Genomic DNA, 6,764 nt, shown 5'->3' with positions numbered 1-6,764 from the left:
CTTAGAGAAAGGGCGTCGGCAAATTATTTTGCAACCCCCCACCCCCCCACACACAAATAATAATAATGATTTAAACCAAAATGCAAATTTAGAAAATTTGTAACGGCGATACATGTATATATTCATTGGTGCGGCACGTCTAAAGGCGATCTGTGGTCAGTGGAGCGGCAAAGTTTGAAAGCAACTGTTATGCATACAAATAAAAGTTCACACTTCACTACACTTTATGCCCACTTATATAAGCATAACAAAACCTTAAATCGCATTACAGCGCACCGTGCAGGTTGACGCCAGGTTTATTTCCCAATTACACATAGGCAAACAAAGCAGCATTGTAATGGCATTGCATATCTAAAACAAAATGCACAATAAACGCATCCAAACTAATAATAATAATAATAATAAACTCTGCCACCCAGGAAAAACCATAGATAAAAAACAAAATCTTTTAAATCTTTGAAAAAACTATAGAAACCTGTGTATCCGCGGCAATAATGCAGAGTAAGCAAAAAATCTGAGTGGCGGAACCTCACTCATATTAAAATAAGAAATAACTTTCATTGATTTTGAATTATAGACAATGACTTGTACGTACAAATTTCAATAATGTAAAATTCGACTTGCTCGGGCTAGCGTGCGCTAGAAAGTGACCACTTAATAATACCCCTACAATAATCGAAAACGTTTACCAAATACCGAACTCTCATTGGCTGTTACCTACATGCACATAACAACTGAAACTTAGTAACAGGACACTTCCGTAATACCATTTACGTGTCGTTAGGACACTTATTTTTCGCTATACTACGTAACGCGAAAAAAATCTTAGTCCACACTTCACTACACTTTATGCCCACTTATATAAATATAACAAAACCTTAAATTGCATTACAGCGCACCGTGCAGGTTGACCATAGATAATACCAAAGAAAGGGAGAGAAGGGAGTAAAGCTGATTACAATAACAATTGTTTTGAAACATGTAACCTTTTTTCTACAGAATCTTTGACATAAATATTTTTACTCGACACGGACTTCCACCGACCATGCCTTTGAGGACACCTTTCATTAACGCTAACATCTGCAGCGACAGTTGCCCCTCCTGACCTTGAAGAATGAAGACCAATGTTTAAATTTGAAGCTACCGTTTTTAACAAAGTAACAATATTTTGTTTTGCTGCAGTATAACTGAGCTTCTTATTTTTTGTGATTAATTTTGATATCCCATTGCTTCTAAAAGCAGGCTTAAAAACAAATTGATCAGAGGACAAATCAATTTCAGCTTCCTGTACATAACGTAAAAGCATGGAATATGGGCAAGCACTTGTGACACGTTTTGCTATCAAACCTTCACTTCCGTCTCTGTATTGATCATTTTTGCATTTCTCAAAAGTAATATTTAAATAATCTTGTTCAACAATGACATCTTTACACTTTAAAGAACTCAATTCGTCAAATCTCAAAAAAACCCAGCAAAACCTATCAAAATCATAGATAAAATTTCTCAATGTAAGAACATCTTTACTGTCTGTATACAAGTCACACAGATTCTGCAACATATGACAATCAACTGGATCCTTTCTACGCACCGGTCTACCAGTTAATCGCTTCGCCGACTCTTGCAAAGATTTAACAAAAGAATTTTCTGTAGGATCTGAATAACTACTAATTTCGTACATCCACTTTTTGGAATAAATAGCGTTGTTCACCGTGGAATACGAAGCACCAGAATCCAATAAGTGTGTAATATATAAAGCAACGTGTACTGGCTGCGCTGGAATTTCAGTTTGCTCATGACCATTAATGAATGTTTTCCGTCTTTGAAAACCAAATTTGTAGGCCGTGTTGGTACTGTCGCTCTTCGATGATGGAAGATATCTACACATTTGACCGCTGAGGTCCCCCAATTTGCTGTTCAATGAAATACCACTATCAATGACTGCTTTGTTGACATGTAATTGAACTCCTAATCCTGGAAAATTAAGATTCACCCAAATAAAATGTGTACATACATATACTTTTAATTATACAACTGTAATATCAGTGCCAACATCTTAAAGTTCAGTGGAAATTTTGCAAAAACTGATTTATTACTCTTGCCATGTGTTATTAACCTTCTGTTAGGTAAACACTCACAAAATTTAACAAGATATTTAAAACCATTTCCCTCAAATATCAAAGGCCAATATGGAGATGACTTCCACTCCGAAATAATCAACGTACCTGAAGCCTTTTCTGTCATCATTTTATTAATAACCCTTGATATAAGGCTAGGTGGAGGAACTAACCAGTTATTTTCACTTACCCAAACTTGAGTGAAAGCATCTATTGCCTCTGTACCTGGACACCAATATTTGGAATTAAACCTTTCGCATTTTTTATTATAATGAGTAGCAAACCTATCTATAGTATGAATACCCACATTTTTTCATATTCCTGAAAAATGTCATCATGAACTGACCAATCATTCATGTCAGTTATACGACTGAAGAAATCAGCCCTTTTATTCTCATATCTGGGCTTCCATACATTGATAACCTGAACACTGTTCTCAGTACAAGTTTCAAATATTTGGCTTGCAGTGATTTGTAAATATGGCTTGGCACCAATAGAAAGATCTTATCACAAGAAATGCTCATGTGCAATATGATAGCTCTAATATCTATCATTTAGAAGTTATGACCAATCTTTTAAAAGTAGGTCAAATGCCAATGTCTTGTCACAAGGAATATTCATGGGAAATATCGAAGTTTTAGCACTTACTGTTCAAAAGTTATTAACAAGGTTAAAGTTTTCAAAAAGTACGTTAAAGTTTTCAAGAAGTACGTTAAACTCCAAGGCCAAGGTCACAGGGTCAAGAATGATGGTATTCACGGAAAGGTCTTGTCACAAGGAATACTCATGTGAAATATCAAAGATCTAGCTATTACTGTTTAAAGTTACTAGGTTAAAGTTTCAGACAGAATTACAGACAGGACCAAACAATATGCCCCCCACCTCCCCGGTCGACAGGTGACGGCCGTTTCACTAACCGATCGTAGATCGTAAACGTACGATTACGTTTACGATCATTTGACTCGCACGTATACGAGCGTTTCACGAAACCTATCGTAGTCGTAACACTTACGATTGCGATTTACATGTACGTCTGAATTTTTAGAACTTTTTTCTCTATGGAGGTAGATTTAAAATTAATCCTACCATGGAAAGAAATGCCCATTCATTATTTTCTCATGGTTTTAAACATATCCTTATCGTCTGCAGTAACCCATGCAAGTTGTCAACTAAAATAATGGAAATTTTGAACCCGATCTCTAGTGTAACGTTTAAACAATTGATAGGATAAATTTTATTGACTTTCATGTAACTAAAAGTTCGGAAAAAATGATATAAGAAATAACATAAAAGATTTACATTTTAGAACTTTAAATGTCAAGTAAACTATGTTCAAAGAATTAAATATATATATATATATATATATACATGAACTCCGGCGTTTAAACATTGTTGTAAAATACGCTATAACACTAATGGCATATTTATTCACTTATTTGTATAAATTTTAAACCCCCCCCCCCCATACCTGAGGGGTGGGCTAGAACCATAAAATAAAATGTAATCTTTAAAAATGTAATCTTTAAAAATCGTCTTTACTCCTGATGTCAAGCAGTCAAACTGCTGTCATGATTGTCATAAGCATTGAACCCTCTAGCCTATTAAAATTGTGAAATTCATGGCCCCATGGTCAGGGGTTCTGGTGTTAGGTGCACAGGCACTTAACGTTTTAAATATATATAATTAAAAAAATTGTCTTCTATGAATAGTTTGTTTACAGGAAGACAATTTTTTAAATTATATATATTTATAAAATGTTGAGTGCCTGTGGTTAGGTGTTCTGGTGTTAAGGTGGGGTTCTATAGATCATATAGTGAAATGCATAAATTGCGTTCTGCCACAAAATGAACTCTGCCACTATGTACTGACATGTGGGAGTGGGTGGTATCATTTTGCGAGCTCAGGCCACAGAGTACCTCTAGTTTATTTAGGGACCAAAAGTCTCACTAAGTGTCAGTCCAATATCAATCATATATTTATAAGTCCCATTTAGTCAGAGTTGCGAGTCCTTCCAGGCCATGTGGATATCAGTGTAAGACCGATGGAACAACATATATATTTGAGACACTGCTGCTAGCTATATCATAAATGATAACCAGTGGAATTATCAGAACCCTGTGGAAATAAAATTAGACACAACTGTTTTACATATGTTTATATCAAGTTTATTAATGCGTTATATTTCCAATTCTTAGCTCAGCTCAAGCAAGTTTTTCTGATCACCTGTTGTTCGTCGTCAGTCTGTCTGTAAACCCTTCTTCTCCAGAACCACTGGGCTAATTTCAACCAAACTTGGAATCATCCTTGGGTAAAGGGGATTCAAGTTTCTTCAAATGAAGGCCGTGGCCCCTTCAAAGGGGAGATAATCACAAAAATGCAAAAATAGGGTGGGGCCATTTAAAAATCTTCTCATCAAGAACCACTGGGCCAGAAAAGTTCAAGTTTGTGAAAATCATAGCCCCTAGGGGTAGGGTGGGGCCACAATAGGGAATCAAAGTTTTACATGTGAGTATATAGGGAAAATCTTTTAAAATCAACTTTTCAAGAACCACTGGGCCATAAAAGTTCAAAATTACATGAAAGTTTCCTGACATTGAGTAGATCCAAGTTTGTGCAAACCATGGTTCCGGAGGGGGGGAGGGGGGGGGGGGGGCATAGTAGCGGATCAAGGTGTTATATGCTGATATATATAGGAAAAATCTTTAAAAATGTCTCTTGAACTATTTAAGCTAGGACTTTCATATTTTGTATATATATACATTCTTTATGTGAATACCTTTCATGTGATGCAATGGTGTGTTATCTTGTGACCTTGACCTGGAAGTTTACCCTACCTTGAAAAAAAATTTGACCTATTCAATGTCCTGAACTATTTAAGGTATATCTTTCATATCTTGTATTTCTTATTGCAAGACCTTTCATTTCATATCATGACCTTTTACTTGGAATTTGACCTACTGTTAATAAAATAACACAACCCATAAAATGTATCTGGAACTATTCTAGTTAGGGCTTTCATATTTTGTATATAAATCCTTTATGGCAAGACCTTGTGACACAATAATGTGTTTGATATTTTGACCTTCTATGGGAAAATGGGATTTATAAAAAATCTTTTTTTTAGAATTCACAACAGCTGAACTATGACAGGGCCGAGGTGACTGATATTGCCCATGGGCCTCTTGTTTATTATGTTTCTGATATACTTCTATCATGACAGGCAGCATGGGTAAACACAGCATGGAGAGCAAAAGGAAATTCAGACAAAGGAAAAGGAAAGAAAACAGACAAAAGAAGTAATGCTTAAAAAAGCAAGTATGAAAAACCACATCTGCCTCTGTAATGCTTCATCTTGCCCAGACAATACAACAATTCCACCACCATCATCATCACCATCATCATCATCATCAGTCAAGCCAAAAGAAAATCAAAATCTTATAACATTCACCTCGGATCCATTGTATGTTCGTTTCATGGAGTACAATATGTTGAAAAAACGTGTTGCAGCCATTGAACAAAGAGAAGGCTGTTGAAGGAAACAAATGTTATAGAGGAATGCATGAACTTTAATGTATTTAATTCTTTTGTGAATAAAGGTAGAACCAGTAAAAATTGCTTTTATTAAACTTTAGAGTCTCTTATGGACAAATGTAACCCCCCCCCCCCCACTAATAAACAAAAATCAAACAAACAAAATTACTAGTGCTCAGTAATAACTTTTAAATCAATTAAATACTGGTAGATTACAATGAATTAAAAGCATTTGAATTGACATGAACCCATTGTTTCAAATTTAGTGACAGAGACTAAAACTCACTCTCGTATCTAAGTGAAGATATGAAATAATTTTTTTAAGGCATACAAGGAAGTGAATTAAAACAAAAAAGGAATCCTCACACCGATGTGCCATGGAGAGGTGTTTTCATTTGAAATGATCCTATAGCCAGGCAGATATGGAGAGGTGACCCTAATTTTTTCCCCCTGATAATTGATCAAATTTGTATTGTAGTATAGGAGAGGAGAAAATATATGGCTGGACCGGGAATCAAACCCGGGACCCCTGCATTACCAGTCAGGTGCTTTAACCACTGAGCTATCAAAGCACGGTCCATATAGCCCTAACTATTACATTATTTTAACTTGTACTTGTTACCTTAGGCTTGTATCAATCAAGTATCCTAGTATAGTATAGTATTTCTATTGATAGTAAAATGAGTTCATAATCAGAATTGGAGATCATCATGTCTATTTGCCATGGAGAGGTGTTTTCATTTGAAATGATCCTATAGTCAGGCAGATATGGAGAGGTGACCCTAATTTTTTTTTTATAAATGATAAAATTTGTATTGTAGTATAGGAGAGGAGAAAATCTATGGCTTGACCGGGAATCGAACCCGGGACCCCTGCATTACCAGTCAGGTGCTCTAACCACTGAGCTATCAAAGCACGGTCCATATAGTCCTAAATATTTTATTTTAACTTGTACAACCTTAGGCTTGGATCAATTAAGTATCTTAGTGTAGTATTTCTATTGATAGTAAAATGAGTTCATGATCAGAATTGGAGATCCTCATGCCTATTTGCCATGGAGAGGTGTTTTCATTTGAAATGATCCTATAGCCAGGCAGATACGGAGAGATGACCCATAAT

At 35.6% G+C, this 6,764-nt stretch overlaps 1 non-coding gene across 1 annotated transcript; it reads right to left on the bottom strand.

The window, feature by feature from the left end:
* Positions 1-6,487: 6,487 nt before the first annotated feature.
* On the bottom strand, positions 6,488-6,560 carry Trnat-ggu (transfer RNA threonine (anticodon GGU)). The gene has a single exon. It is a non-coding gene; the product is annotated as a tRNA-Thr (tRNA).
* Between the last annotated feature and the right edge of the window lie 204 nt (positions 6,561-6,764).

The sequence above is a fragment of the Ostrea edulis genome, chromosome 2 (genome assembly GCF_947568905.1).
Source record: "Ostrea edulis chromosome 2, xbOstEdul1.1, whole genome shotgun sequence".
NCBI lineage: Eukaryota > Metazoa > Mollusca > Bivalvia > Ostreida > Ostreidae > Ostrea > Ostrea edulis.
Note: the sequence above shows the minus strand (reverse complement) of the source record. Positions and strands in the feature narration are given on the sequence as shown.